Source organism: Oncorhynchus mykiss, chromosome 5 (genome assembly GCF_013265735.2).
Source record: "Oncorhynchus mykiss isolate Arlee chromosome 5, USDA_OmykA_1.1, whole genome shotgun sequence".
Lineage (NCBI taxonomy): Eukaryota > Metazoa > Chordata > Actinopteri > Salmoniformes > Salmonidae > Oncorhynchus > Oncorhynchus mykiss.
Window position 1 is genome coordinate 49890198 of NC_048569.1, and position 13029 is coordinate 49903226.

The window sequence follows — 13029 nt, forward strand, 5'->3', positions numbered from 1 at the left end:
TATTCCACATAACAGTAGTTTTTATTGCTGCATATGCGGATCTATAATAAGCCATGAAAGTAAGGTGAGAACATGTAAACATAGCCCATCCTACAATGATGAAACGACGACGAGGATCCGTCGGGATAAGTGAGGATGGCCTCGGGATGGAAAATAGACATATGCGGTAAATTCTAGCGAGAAACGACAACAGAGAATAGGGAGAGAGAATAGATAAATAATTAAACATTGGTCGTCCGCATAAAATAAAAAGAGAATACAAGGGAAGGGATGAATTCAAACACCAGGCATTTAAACAGTTAAAGGGATCTCGCCTGCAAAACCGTGAATAATGGACAGATATTTCAAATGCACAAAGCTTTGGCGTGCCATACCCATCCATCAAACATAAATCCACGTTGAACTGCGCAGAAATAATGCGATGGAATATGTATATTTGTTTTTAGGGATATATTAACCTATTACAACAAGTTCCTCTTATGATACACTTAATTGCTTGCTTTGTTTTTTTAAATTCAATTGGATAGAGTTTGAGATAAGTGGTTAATGGGCTTGTGTAGGCATTGCGCACTACATATTTGTATTATTTAAAGTGTCATCCTCACGCCCAGTGTCTCTCTGACATTTCGTTGACTGCATAGACACGACCTAATATTGCGCATTGACAGAAATGACAGAATGAGATTATTATTTGGGTGACTGTCAGTCAGTGGAATATTTGTTTGGGAGAATTAAATAATGATCACATCTCCTGACAAATTAAAATTATACACAGTATTCTCAAACATAATCTCATCAAATGGAAGCATTCATAACCTGCCTCATCTGTTCAGTAACACCCCAGATTTGTATTGTGTGTTGTATAAACATTGCAGTGACATTTGAATATGGATGAATCTACACGCTGTCTAGACTACAGTTTTTTTTTTTCACCTTTATTTAACCAGGTAGGCCAGTTGAGAACAAGTTTTCATTTACAACTGCGACCTGGCCAAGATAAAGCAAAGCAGTGTGACAAAAACAACAACAAAGAGTTACAAATACACAAACATACAGTCAATAATACAAAACAAAATAAAAATAGAAAAATCTATGTACAGTGTGTGCAAATGTAGAAGAGTAGGGATGTAGGCAATAAATAGGCCCTAGAGGATAAAAATAATTACAATTTAGCATTAATACTGGAGTGATAGATGTGCAGATGATGATGCGCAAGTAGAGATACTTGGGTGCAAAAGAGCAAGAGGGTAAGTAATAATATGGGTATGAGGTAGTTGGGTGTGTTATTTACAGATTGGCTGTGTACAGGTACAGTGATCGGGAAGCTGCTCAGATAGCTGATGCTTAAAGTTAAAGAGGGAGATATAAGACTCAAGCTTCAGAGATTTTGCAGTTTGTTCCAGTCATTGGCAGCAGAGAACTGGAAGGGAAAGCAGCCAAAGGAAGTGTTGGCTTTGGTGATGACCAGTGCAATATACCTGGAGGAGCGCATGCTACAGGTGGGTGTTGCTATAGTGAGCAGTGAACTGAGATAATACGGGGCTTTACCTAGCAAAGACTTATAGATGACCTGGAGCTAGTGGGGTTGGCGACGAATATGTAGTGAGGGCCAGCCAATGAGAGCATACAGGTCGCAGTGGTAGGTAGTATATGGGGCTTTGGTGACAAAACGGATGGTGCTGAGTAGAGTGTTGGGGCAATTTTGTAAATGACATCGCCAATGTCAAGGTTCGGTAGGATAGTCAGTTTTACGAGGTTAAGTTTGGCGGCATGACTGAAGGAGGTTTTGTTGCGAATTGGAAAGCCGAGTCTAGATTTAATTTTCGATTGGAGATGCTTAATGTGAGTCTGGAAGGAGAATTTACAGTCTAACCAGACACCTAGGTATTTGTAGTTATCCGCATATTCTAAGTCAGAACAGTCCAGAGTAATGATGCTAGTCGGGTGGGAGGATGAGGGCAGCAATCGGTTGAAGAGCATGCACTTAGTTTTACTAGCATTTAAAAGCATTTGGAGGCCACGGAAGGAGTGTCTTATGGCGAAGCTCGTTTGGAGGTTTGTTAGCACAGTGTCCAAAGAAGGGCCAGATGTATACAGAATGGTGTCGTCTGCGTAGAGGTGGATCAGAGAATAACCAACAGCAAGAGCGACATCATTGATATATACAGAGAAAATAGTCTGCCCGAGAATTGAACCCTGTGGCACCACCATAGAGACTGCCAGAGGTCCGGACAACAGGCCCTCAGATTTGACATACTGAACTCAGTCTGAGAAGTAGTTGGTGAATCAGGCGAGGCAGTCATTTGAGAAGCCAAGGCTATTGAGTCTGCCAATAAGAATACGGTGATTGACAGAGTCGAAAGTCTTGGCCAGGTCGATGAAGACACCTGCACAGTACTGTATTTTATCGATGGTGGTTATGATATCGTTTAGGACCTTGAGCATGGCTGAGGTGCATCCATAACTAGCACGGAAACCAGATTGCATAGCTGAGAAGGTACGGTGGGATTCGAAATGGTGGGTGATCTGTTTATTATCTTGTCTTTCGAAGATTTTAGAAAGACAGGGCAGGATGGATATAGGTCTATAACAGTTTGGGTCTAGAGCGTCGCCCCCTTTGAAGAGGTGGATGACCGCGGCAGTTTTCCATTCATTGGGGATCTCAGATGATACGAAAGAGCGGATGAATAGGCTAGTAATAGGTGTTGCAACAATTTTGGCCGATAATTTTAGAAAGAGTGGGTCCAGGTTGTCTAGCACAGCTGATTTGTAGGGATCCAGATTTTGCAGTTCTTTCAGAACATCAGCTATCTGGATTTGGGTGAAGGAGAAGCAGGGGGGGGGGGGGGTTCTGCAGGGGTTACTGAGATGTTGGCCAGGGTAGGGGTAGCCAGGTGGAAAGCATGGCCAGCCGTGGAAAAATGCTTATTGAAATTATCGTAGATTTATTGGTGGTGACAGTGTTTCCTAGCCTCAGTGGAGTGGGCAGCTAGGAGGAGGTGCTCTTATTCTCCATGGACTTTACAGTGTCCCAAAACTTTTTGGAATTAGTGCTACAGGAAGCAAATTTCTGCTTGAACAATCTAGCCTTAGCTTTCCTAACTGACTGAGTACATTGGTTCCTTACTTCCCTGAAAAGTTGCATATCACGGGGCCTATTCGATGCTAATGCAGAACATCACAGGATGTTTTTGTGCTGGTCAAGGGCAGTCACGTTTGGGGTTAACCGAGGGCTATATCTGTTCTTAGTTCTACATTTTTGAAATGGGCATGCTTATTTAAGATGGAGTGGAAATCATTTTTGATGAGAAACTAGGCATCCTCTACTGACGGGATGAGGTCAATATCCTTCCAGGATAACCGGGCCAGGTCGGTTAGAAAGGCCTGCTCACTGATGCATTTTAGGGAGCGTTTGACAGTGATGTTGGGTGGTTGTTTGACCGCGGACCCAGTACCCACTCAGGCAAAGAGGCAGTGATCACTGAGATCCTGGTTGAAGACAGTAGTGGTGTATTTAGAGGGCAGGTTGGTCAGGATGATATCTAAGAGAGTGCCCTTGGTTACGGATTTAGGGTTGTACCTGGTAGGTTCCTGTCACACCCTGACCATAGTTTGCTTTGTATGTTTCTATGTTTTGTTTGGTCAGGGTGTGATCTGAGTGGGCATTCTATGTTGTGTGTCTAGTTTGTCTATTTCTATGCCTGGCCTGATATGGTTCTCAATCAGAGGCAGGTGTTAGTCATTGTCTCTGATTGGGAACCATATTTAGGTAGCCTGTTTTGTGTTGGGTTTTGTGGGTGGTTGTTTCCTGTGTTTGTGCCACATGGGATTGTTTTCGGGTTTTCACGTTGTTGTTTTGGTTATGTGGTCATGTTCAGTTTTCTAATTAAAAAACCATGGACAACTATCGCGCTGCATTTTGGTCCTCCTCTACTTCCCAGGAAGAAAACCGTGACAGGTCCTTGATGATTTGTGTGAGATTAAGGGCATCTTGCTTAGATTGTAGGATGGCCGGGGTGTTAATCTCAATCTCCTAACCTGCTATGTTATTTGTTCTAACCTGCAGCATAAGGCACTCTAGCCTGCTATGGAAGTCACTTCTTGTTATAGCTGTATCGAAATGAGAGTGTTTCACATGTAAATACACCGGTATGACGTCTGGTCCCCAAAAAAGTGTCCATACCCAATATGCTACGTTTTAGTTCACCGGTGTCCCCTGATAGAGTTTAATGGATGGTGAGGTGACTTTCCTTCCCTGTTATAATAATCTAAAGTATTGACTTGATTTTAGCTCGTCACTATCCATGGTGCTGAAGTGCTACTCTGCGCTGTGGATTCTGGAGATAGTCTCTGCTAGCCTACTACTACACACACAATGCTATCTATTATTATTCTTAAACAAACAGTGTCCACTGGTTTAGGATACATTTCACTTCTCATAGATATTGTATGTATAAAACTTTATGGATTAGTTTGGGAGATAAACACATTGCCTGCATTGCAAATATGGGAGTGGTGACAGTGCATCTAGAATGTCTGTCAATAGAACGAAGGTGTGCCAGTATTAGAACTACTACATGAGCTTAATTTAGGCTATAGTAGACCCCAAAACAAGTATGTGATCAACCTTTCTGTGATAATATACACAAGGCATATCTGGATGACTGCTTATTAATGACTGTTACATAGATAACTAAACTGCCTCATCACTAGGATCATTTTAAATCATTTAAAAGATCCAGTCTGTAAATGTATAATTTTTAAAAACTGTTAGACCTTGTTAGTGGGGCTTGCAAAGCAATAGTCCCTGCTTTAAAGTGAAACTGACAGTGTTTGAACTACTTTGCAGATATGAAACAAACAAAGTCATATCAGTCAAACATATCAAATATCCAGTTTATACCTCAAAACCAACTTTATGTGGTTTTACAAATAGGTTCTATTTGACTCAACATTCCTTGACGCACACTAAGGAAATGTTGGCAGAATAGATGGATGCAGTTCAGTGCATGATTCATATAATTCACCAATAAATTTCTTGGTAGTCCAAAAAATATTGCTATCAGGTTGTAAATCACAGCTGGCCTGGTACATTGTTTGCTGCCTCCATTCGGGATGCAATATTTTAACAAAAACTGATGATTGTAATTAAGGCTGGGAATGTCAATACAATCAAACTAACAAGGGCACAAGTCAGTCATCACGTGGCTAATAGGATAGCTTATATATACTGAACAAAAATAAAAACGCAACATGGAAAGTGTTGGTCCCATGTTTCATGAGCTGAAAGAAAATATCCCATGAATTTTCCATATGCACAAAAAGCTTATTTCTCTCAAATTTTGTGCACAAATTTGTTGACATCCCTGTTAGTGAGTATTTCTTGACATGCTGACTGCAGGGATGTCCACCAGAGCTGTTGCCAGATAATTGAATGTCAATTTTTCTACCATAAGCCACCTCCAATGTTGTTTTAGAGAATTTGGCAGTACGTCCAACCGGCCTCACAATCGCAAACCACCTGTAACCACACCAGCTCAGGACCTCCACATCCGGCTTGGATGCTAAATTCTCTAAAACAACGTTGGAGGTGGCTTTATTTCTGTCTGAAATAAAGCCTTTTTGTGGGGAAAACTCATTCTGATTGGCTGGGCCTGGCTACCCTTTGCCCTCCCAGGCCCACCCATGGCTGTGCCCTTGCCCAGTCATATGAAATCCATAGATTAGGGCCTAATGAATTTATTTAAAATGACTGATTTCCTTATTTGAACTGTATCTCAGTCCAATTTCAAATATTTGAAATGGTTGCCTGTTGCGTTTCTATTTTTCTTCAGTATATTTATGTAGCAAGCTAAAAACACAGATCCTAATGTTTGCTAGCTAGCCAGCTGCTAGGAGGATGTCATGTCGTTTTTCGGTGGCTATACACAGCTAGAGATGCAGGTGTCATTTATTTAGCTAGGAAAACTTGAACGGCTGTTATCCAGTTAGCATCTCTTGTGTTGGCAAATTCACTCTGGCTAACTACTCCGATTTTACAGCACTCTTGTCTGAGTGTTCCTGAGCATCAAATAACTGATACATTTAAGAACGCGCAACACCGGCTGATTATGACTGGTGTCAGTAAACGTAGGCAAAAAAGTAATAGTCACAAACACTTTAGATATCATGTAAACAGTCTAGCTAACCAGCTCTGCTAGGGTAAGTAAAATGGTCTCTCATTTTTGTCTGGAAGTAGCTAGCTAGTAAGCTAGCTGTCTTTAGCCAGTTAGCTTGGTTGCAGGCAAGCTGCAGAAGGACGAGTAGGTTACAATACCCCGTCGTATATCAGTGTAATTTTGACGGCCAACTAGCTGAAAAAAGTTTCAGAGAGTTTATATAATATTAATTTGTTAGATTTTAGCTCATCTTGCTCTGGATAGCATTAGTTTTTGATCTTGTCGACGTGCATAACTGAGGGAGAGAGAGCCCACCTTTTTGTGGTTGTTTGATCAACAGGACTGTAAACTTCCCAAATGTAAGAGGACTCCCATGGTATTGACAGATTTGCAGAAATCCATTTAGATGTATTTTGTGGCTTTTGGCGAACACATTCAAATGATCTGAATTGTGATTGCCTGTAAAGATACAGTCCTGTTCAAAGTGAATGATGGCAGGCTTGTGTGGAAAATGGCTGGTTTGCATAAAGGCCTACTGGAGCTCTAGTTGGCTATGGTGCAACGTTCTGCGTAGACTCTGTTCGCGGACAAGACAAACTCTTTTTTGACGTTTTATTTCCTGCAGTGTCTATTAATTGTCCTATCGCTCGGCAGCTTTTTCACTCTATATTGCTACAAAATATTCACAATTGCCTTAATATACGTAAGAATTTATAAACATTTGAAAATGACCATATCTAAGTGCTTGCATGTCAATTTTTTATTTTTTAAGTGTCATGTTCTTCCTGGGGGTGTACATGAACAGATTTGAATAAGATTTAATGTTGCTAAAATGCTGTCAGTTCCACTTTAAATATTTGACATACTGCTCTTACACCGTTTAAGCTAGAAATGCTGTTCAAACGTTAAAATGTGTAGACAGGCCTGGATTAAATTTCTTACATACAAGTGTTTTATATATTTTAAACTTTTTAAATTATTAAGCTTTTTGACCTTCTTTTTGTCCTCCATCTACTTTCATGGGATTGCTTCAGCATTCTAAATGTCCTATTGTTACTTCATCACTCCCAACATTCTATTCTATTCACTGTGAACAATGTAACTTTGACACAAATCAGCTACTTTGACCATTTTCCCAACAACTTAGACAAAAACTTAGTGTATGAACTCTTCCTCTGATCCAAATGATGCAGGTCTTTTAACCACTTCAACACATTTTTCCCAACCTTTTCCAAACAACTGAAATTTTGACAACTTTTGCAGCACTTTAGATATAAACATAGAGGGTATGACATCTCGGTCTACGTTTCTACTGTTCAAATCTGGAATCAGAAGATAATTATCTTCTTCCAATCAAAAGTTACAGCTGTTTGTTGGAGTTTAGAGCGATGAAAAGTAACTATATACATTTGTAAAATTTAGCATGAAATAACCCACAAACAGTAACTCTTGAACCGTTCAAGCTAGATGCCACAAACATACTTCTAATGAGCTGAAGCAAGTCACAAATGTTTTATTCATGTATAATAACCATCTAATTTTATACCAATATTGTTTTCCACCAAGATGATTGAATGGACACCTTGAATCCCTGTTTCAATATCCACAAAGGCTCACCTCCCTCGTCACAGGAAAGGGGTTCAGCAGTTCACTTTATGGCCTCGTTCATGATACCTTCCATTGGGCTCTGCATCACAGAGAGTGATGTGTTATCTTGTCCCTGTGCCAATGTAAAGAGAGATTACAATTACCATGCTAGAGCAGAGCTGGCTGGCTGGCTCTTCCTTCCTGGTCCCATAGAATTGTATGGCTATTCTACACCAATCCTGTAGGCCTACTCTGTATAGCTGGCTATTCTATACCTATTCTATACCTGGCTATGCTGTTTAAAATAAAGGAGGTTTGTGGTTCTATAACCTAAATCATATTTTGGTTCTTTGGCCACATTCTAAGAACCATTTATTTTATGTTACATCCAGGGCCATAAAATGATTTCCACAGCACAGACTTGTTCTGTATGGCTGTTCTTCACCTTTGCTGTATTCTGGCCTCAGTACATAACTCTAAGGCTGTTGTATAACTGGCTTTGCTTCATGCTGCAGCGAGTGCTGCTGGTTTGGACATGCAAGGTGCTCTTGTTGTTTGGCTCAAATCCTCCTTTCTGTAGATGTGTCACGATCGTTATAATGAGTGGACCAAGATGCAGCGTGGTATGGTTCCATCCTCTTTATTTTGAAGTGAAACTCAAAGAAAACAATAAATCGCAAAACGAAACGTAAAGCTACAATAGTGCTCACAGGCCACTATACATAGTCAAGATCCCACAAAGCACAAAGGGGAAATGGCTGCCTAAATATGATCCCCAATCAGAGACAACAATAAACAGCTGCCTCTGATTGGGAACCATACCAGGCCAACATAGAAATACAATTACCTAGATGACCCACCCTAGTCACACACCGACCTAACCAACATAGAGAATAAAAAGCTCTCTATGGTCAGGGCGTGACAAGATGCTTCAAAGTTTCAGGGATTTGTCTTTGTTGATATTCAACTTCTCTGCTGTGGTCCCATAATTACTGTACACTCTTAGAAAACGGGTTCCAAAGGGGTTCTTTGGCTGTCCCCATAGGAGAACCCTTTTTGGTTCTAGGTACTCTTTTGGGTTCCATGTAAAACCCTATGTGGAAAGGGTTTTAGATAGAAGCCAAAATGGTTCTACCTGAAACAGATGGAACAGAGCTAGTTGAGAACAAGTTCTCATTTACAATTGCGACCTGGCCAAGATAAAGCAAAGCAGTGTGACACAAACAACACAGAATTACACATGGAATACACAAGCGTACAGTCAATAACACAATAGAAAAAAATAAGGTCTATATAGAGTGTGTGCAAATGGCGTGAGGAGGTAAGGTAATACATAGGCCATAGTAGCAAATTAATTACAATTTAGCAAATTAACACTGGAGTGATAGATGAGCAGGTGGTGATGTGCAAGTACAAATACTGGTGTGCAAAAGAGCAGAAAAGTAAATAAAAACAATATGGGGATGAGGTAGTTAGGTTGAGTGGGATATTTACAGATGGGCTATGTACAGCTGCAGCGATCGGTTAGCTGCTCAGATAGCTGATGTTTAAAGTTAGTAAGGGAAAAATACAGTGCCTTGCGAAAGTATTCGGCCCACTTGAACATTGCGATCTTTTGCCACATTTCAGGCTTCAAACATAAAGATATAAAACAGTATTTTTTTGTGAAGAATCAACAACAAGTGGGACACAATCATGAAGTGGACATTTATTGGATATTTCAAACTTTAACAAATCAAAAACTGAAAAATTGGGCGTGCAAAATTATTCAGCCCCTTTACTTTCAGTGCAGCAAACTCTCTCCAGAAGTTCAGTGAGGATCTCTGAATGATCCAATGTTGACCTAAATGACTAATGATGATAAATACAATCCACCTGTGTGTAATCAAGTCTCCGTATAAATGCACCTGCACTGTGATAGTCTCAGAGGTCCGTTAAAAGCGCAGAGAGCATCATGAAGAACAAGGAACACACCAGGCAGGTCCGAGATACTGTTGTGAAGAAGAATTAAAGCCGGATTTGGATACAAAAAGATTTCCCAAGCTTTAAACATCCCAAGGAGCACTGTGCAAGCGATAATATTGAAATGGAAGGAGTATCAGACCACTGCAAATCTACCAAGACCTGGCCGTCCCTCTAAACTTTCAGCTCATACAAGGAGAAGACTGATCAGAGATGCAGCCAAGAGGCCCATGATCACTCTGGATGAACTGCAGAGATCTACAGCTGAGGTGGGAGAGTCTGTCCATAGGACAACAATCAGTCGTATAATGCACAAATCTGGCCTTTATGGAAGAGTGGCAAGAAGAAAGCCATTTCTTAAAGATATCCATAAAAAGTGTTGTTTAAAGTTTGCCACAAGCCACCTGGGAGACACACCAAACATGTGGAAGAAGGTGCTCTGGTCAGATGGAACCAAAATTGAACTTTTTGGCAACAATGCAAAACGTTATGTTTGGCGTAAAAGCAACACAGCTGAACACACCATCCCCACTGTCAAACATGGTGGTGGCAGCATCATGGTTTGGGCCTGCTTTTCTTCAGCAGGGACAGGGAAGATGGTTAAAATTGATGGGAAGATGGATGGAGCCAAATACAGGACCATTCTGGAAGAAAAGCTGATGGAGTCTGCAAAAGACCTGAGACTGGGACGGAGATTTGTCTTCCAACAAGACAATGATCCAAAACATAAAGCAAAATCTACAATGGAATGGTTCAAAAATAAACATATCCAGGTGTTAGAATGGCCAAGTCAAAGTCCAGACCTGAATCCAATCGAGAATCTGTGGAAAGAACTGAAAACTGCTGTTCACAAATGCTCTCCATCCAACCTCACTGAGCTCGAGCTGTTTTGCAAGGAGGAATGGGAAAAAATGTCAGTCTCCCGATGTGCAAAACTGATAGAGATATACCCCAAGCGACTTACAGCTGTAATCGCAGCAAAAGGTGGCTACAAATACAAAGTATTAACTTAAGGGGGCTGAATAATTTTGCACGCCCAATTTTTCAGTTTTTGATTTGTTAAAAAAGTTTGAAATATCCAATAAATGTCGTTCCACTTCATGATTGTGTCCCACTTGGTGTTGATTCTTCACAAAAAAATACAGTTTTATATCTTTATGTTTGAAGCCTGAAATGTGGCAAAAGGTCGCAAAGTTCAAGGGGGCCGAATACTTTCGCAAGGCACTGTAAGTCTCCAGCTTCAGCAATTTTTGCAATTTGTTCCAGTCATTGGCAGCAGAGAACTGTAAGGAAAGGCGGTCAAAGGAGGTGTTGGCTTTGGGGATGACCAGTGAGATATACCTGCTGGAGTTCGTGCTACGGGTGGGTGTTGTTATCATGACCAGTGAGCTGAGATAAGGCGGAGCTTTACCTAGCATAGACTTATAGATGGCCTGGAGCCAGTGGGTCTGCCGACGAATATGTAGCGAGGGCCAACCAATTAGAGCATACCGGTTGCAGTGGTGGGTGGTATAAGGGGCTTTGGTGACAAAACGGATGGCACTGTGATTGACTGTATCCATTTTAGAGTATTGGATGCTATTTTGTAAATTACATCGCCGAAGTCGAGGATCGGTAGGATAGTCAGTTTTACGAGGGTATGTTTGGCGGCGTGAGTGAAGGAGGCTTTGTTGCGAAATGGGAAGCCTATTCTAGATTTAATTTTGGATTGGAGATGTTTAATATGAGTCCGGAAGGAGAGTTTACAGTCTAGCAAGACACCTAGGTATTTGTAGTTGTCCACATATTCTAAGTCAGAACCGTCCAGAGTAGTGATGCTAGTCGGCTGGGTGGGTGCGGGCAGCGAACTGTTGAAAAGCATGCATTTGGTTTTACTAGCGTTTAAGAGCAGTTGGAGGCCACGGAAGGATTGTTTTATGGCATTGAAGCTCATGTAGAGGCTAGTTAACACATTGTCCAAAGAAGGGTCAGATGTATACAGAAAGGGTTCAACATGGAACCACAAAGTGTTCTTCAAAGGGTTCTCCGATGGGGAAAGCCGAATAACCCTTTTAGGTTGTAGCACCATGGCTGTTACACAATTTTGAAATTTCATCGGATGGACTTCCTAATATCACTGTAAATGGGTTTCCATGGGTTTTTATTATTGAAAACAACTACTGTATTTGACTGTTGTATTTAGTTAATTTATAAGGCTTCGACAAATAGAAAATACATAAATGAGCACCATGTGCTTAAAACCTTGTTGTTGCAGTCATATTTGGTTGATGCTATCACCTTTCTGGCATTGAAATACCAAGGAGCAACTATGTGACTATATAGCAACAGTCCATGCATGAATGACAGACCTCACCATTCATGGGTGCTTTGTATGTGTGTGTGTGTGTGTGTCACCTTTATTTAACCAGGTAGGCTAGTTGAGAACAAGTTCTCATTTGCAACTGCGACCTGGCCAAGATAAGGCATAGCAGTGTGAACAGACAACACAGAGTTACACATGGAGTAAACAATTAACAAGTCAATAACACAGTAGAAAAAAGGGGAGTCTATATATACATTGTGTGCAAAAGGCATGAGAAGGTAGGCAAATAATTACAATTATGCAGATTAACACTGGAGTGATAAATTATCAGATGGTTATGTAAAGGTAGAGATAGAGATATTGGTGTGCAAAAGAGCAGAAAAATAAATAAATAAAAACAGTATGGGGATGAGGTAGGTGAAAATGGGTGGGCTATTTACCAATAGACTATGTACAGCTGCAGCGATCGGTTAGCTGCTCAGATAGCAGATGTTTGAAGTTGGTGAGGGAGATAAAAGTCTCCAACTTCAGCGATTTTTGCAATTCGTTCCAATCACAGGCAGCAGAGAACTGGAACGAAAGGCGGCCAAATGAGGTGTTGGCTTTAGGGATGATCAGTGAGATACACCTGCTGGAGCGCGTGCTACGGATGGGTGTTGCCATCGTAACCAGTGAACTGAGATAAGGCGGAGCTTTACCTAGCATGGACTTGTAGATGACCTGGAGCCAGTGGGTCTGGCGACGAATATGTAGCGAGGGCCAGCCGACTAGAGCATACAAGTCGCAGTGGTGGGTGGTATAAGGTGCTTTAGTGACAAAACGGATGGCACTGTGATAAACTGCATCCAGTTTGCTGAGTAGAGTGTTGGAAGCAATTTTGTAGATGACATCGCCGAAGTCGAGGATCGGTAGGATAGTCAGTTTTATTAGGGTAAGTTTGGCGGCGTGAGTGAAGGAGGCTTTGTTGCGGAATAGAAAGCCGACTCTTGATTTGATTTTCGATTGGAGATGTTTGATATG

The 13029-nt window shown here is 41.1% G+C and overlaps 1 protein-coding gene across 1 annotated transcript in view; it reads left to right on the forward strand.

The window, feature by feature from the left end:
• The window catches only part of LOC110523996 (potassium/sodium hyperpolarization-activated cyclic nucleotide-gated channel 1-like), a 183742-nt gene that overhangs the window by 681 nt on the left and 170032 nt on the right, over positions 1 to 13029 (forward strand). The window lies entirely within an intron of this gene.